Below are 3,053 nucleotides of genomic sequence, written 5' to 3'. Positions count from 1 at the left end.
TGACACTAAGCTAAAACAAATTGATTAGCTCAGTGTCTGCAGGAGGGGTATAGCTGGTGGGAGGAGTTAACACTTTTTTTCCTTAGCGTCCGCTGCCTAGTGACAGCAGCTATACCCAAGGTCTTTGCTTTGTACCTCAATAACACAAAGAAAAAAGGGGTTATCTGATCCTGTAAACACCCCCTGAAATGCCCGGGTCCCTCATACAGAACATACTTACCTGGTGATGGGGAGATGCAGCGGCAGCTGTGCAGGGATCCAGAGGGATGCAGGCAAGTATGTTCTGTATGAGGGATCCGGGCATTTCAGGGGGTGTTTACAGGATCGGATAACCCCTTTAATGAAATATGTATTTTTAATGCTTTTGTATGAAGTACGGTATATTTATTCAATTATTCTAAGAATTAGAGGTTATTTATAAATTATATTACAATTATGGAAAATGCAAATGCACCTACATACGGGTTGTGCTGACTCAACCACCCACATTTTTTATATTACAATTATTTTGATACGATGTTGGTATTTATTATATTAATGATTAGCTATAAATACTCTACCTCCTCACACATGAGTAATGGTGCATGTTCGTCCAAACATCATGTGGCGGTGGAGGTGGTCCGAGCGATGTTCATCTTGGTGTCCCTCATGGTATATGTTTCTATGGTAGAATGGACTTTTATAAATCAATAAAGAATACGATGCAGTAGATACAGTTGTGTTGTTCGGGTGCCAGGAAAACGGCAGAACAGCTAATCAGTGGCAGTGCCAGGTGTTGGACCCCCGCCAGTCTGATACTGGTGACCTAGCCTACGGATAAGCTACCAATATAAAAATTCTGTGAAGCTCCTTTAAGCATTGTATGTACTTTAAAAAAAAACTTCAAGACCGGGCAATTCAATTATTTTTTTTGTACTTCCAGCCTTCTGAAAGCTTTTTTATTTTTCTATTCACATTACCGTATGTGGGCTTGTTTTTTGCATGACAAGTTGTATTTCTAATGACACTATTTGCGGTTGAATACAATGTAGTGAGAAAAAAAAATTCCAAATGGGGTGGAATTACAAAAAACACAATTCTGCCACAAATTTATGGGTTTTATTTTTACAGTTCCCTATGCAGTAAAACTGACCTGTTCCCTTCATTTTCTGGGTCAGTAAGATTACAATGTTACCAAATTTTTTATTCTTTGCATGAACATATTCTGACCCCCATAACTTTTTTTTTTATGTGTGTGAGGGTTAATTTTTTGCGGAGTGATCTTTACTTTTTACTGATACCATTTCGGAATGAGTATAACTTTTTGATCACTTTTAATTCAATTTTGTGTGGGAGGTGAAGTGACCAAACAATGGCGAATCATTTTGACTTTTTTTCCCCCATTTCGCTGTTGGCCATACAGGATAAATATTTTTATACTTTAATAGCATAGTGTTTTCACATGCAGCGATGCCCATAATGTTTATTTTTTTTATGTTGATTTGAGGAAAGGGAGGCGATTTGGATTATAATTATATATATATATTTTTTAAACTTTTTTTAGGCTCTCGATAGGAACTAATGCGCAGCAGTCTCTTGTCAGAGGCTGCTGCACACACACCCCTGCTCCGCTGATCCTGTTCACTTGAATGGAGCTTAGCCCCGCCCACACTAGTTGATACTAGTCGTGACGTCAGTGGGCTGGCGGTAAACAGTGAGAAGGCCGCGCCACTGCCTTCTCAAACAGCTGATCGGCGGGGGTCCCGGTTGTCGGACCCCTGCCGATCAGAAGCTGATGATATATCCCGGGGATAGATCATCAGTTAAATGAAAGTGCAGAACCCCTTTAAAGAGTTTTTCCAAGACCTTTTAAAAATTAGCACGTAGCTGGGGGCTTTCTAAAGAAAAAGCCTTACCGTATATACCGGCGTATAAGACTACTTTTGAGCCCTAGAAAATATTTTTTAGAGTGGGGGGGGTCGTCTTCTACGCCGCAGGGGGGGCATATGCCGTGGGTTACATCGCAGCTCTCAGCTGCTGGGGATACAAGGCAATAGCCCGGGCTCTCTCTGTTGATAATTCGGGCGTCCCGGCACTGCAGCGCCGGGTATGGCGGGCGCTGCAGTGCCGGGACACCCGAATTATCAACAGAGAGAGCCCGGGCTATTGCCTTGTATCCCCAGCAGCTGAGAGCTGCGATGTAACCCACGGCATATACCGCCCCCTGCTCTGTACCTTGTATGCCTCCCCCTGCTCAGTACCTTTGTGCTCCTTGTACCGCCATCCTCCCGGCCGCTCGCATCTCGCTCCTACGCATGTGCGAGCTTTCATGCGGCAAACGTGGATACACGGGATCCTCACGGCCGCTCGCATCTCGCTCCTGCGCGAGATCTCCGTGCGGCGTATCTAAGTGCGGCGCATATGTAAATGTGAATATGAAGAATAACATAACAAAAACATGTTCAGGGTATAGGTGGCACATGTTTAGGGTCTGGGAGGGAGGACAAGGAAGGTGGTGGGATGCAGGGATGGTGGTGATACCTAGGGATGGCATGCAAACAGCATGTCATACTTATTTGAATTAAAATTACCATATTGAAATCAGATCTAATGCTTTTTACATTTTTCTTTGGTGTGTGTTGAAAAAGGGGTAGTCTTATACGGCGAGTATATCCCAAACTCTATATTTTCAGTGTAAAAGTTGGGGGTCGTCTTATACGCCGGCATATACGGTACTTTTTAAAAGCCATGCCACTCCTGTGCCAATTGTGCCAGCCCCTGCTGGTTTTGCAGTGATGAAGTTGTGTCCATAGTTCACTGGCCACAGAAGTCACATTTATATGAACAGTACGTGACTGGCTAAGGCCAGTACTTGCAAGCAGTGGTCTCCTGTATGATAGACATGCATGACCAGTGGATAGCAGAGTGCCTGCGATCAATGAAGTGGTACTGAATCAATGGCATAACGGAAAGGTGAGAAAGGGTTTTGTTCTATATTTCAGACAGCCCCTTACTATTTGCTAATATTTAAAATCTTAGAAAAAGCAAGTTGGCGCATTCAAACTTTCTTCTCA

The sequence above is a fragment of the Bufo bufo genome, chromosome 6 (genome assembly GCF_905171765.1).
Source record: "Bufo bufo chromosome 6, aBufBuf1.1, whole genome shotgun sequence".
Lineage (NCBI taxonomy): Eukaryota > Metazoa > Chordata > Amphibia > Anura > Bufonidae > Bufo > Bufo bufo.
Note: the sequence above shows the minus strand (reverse complement) of the source record.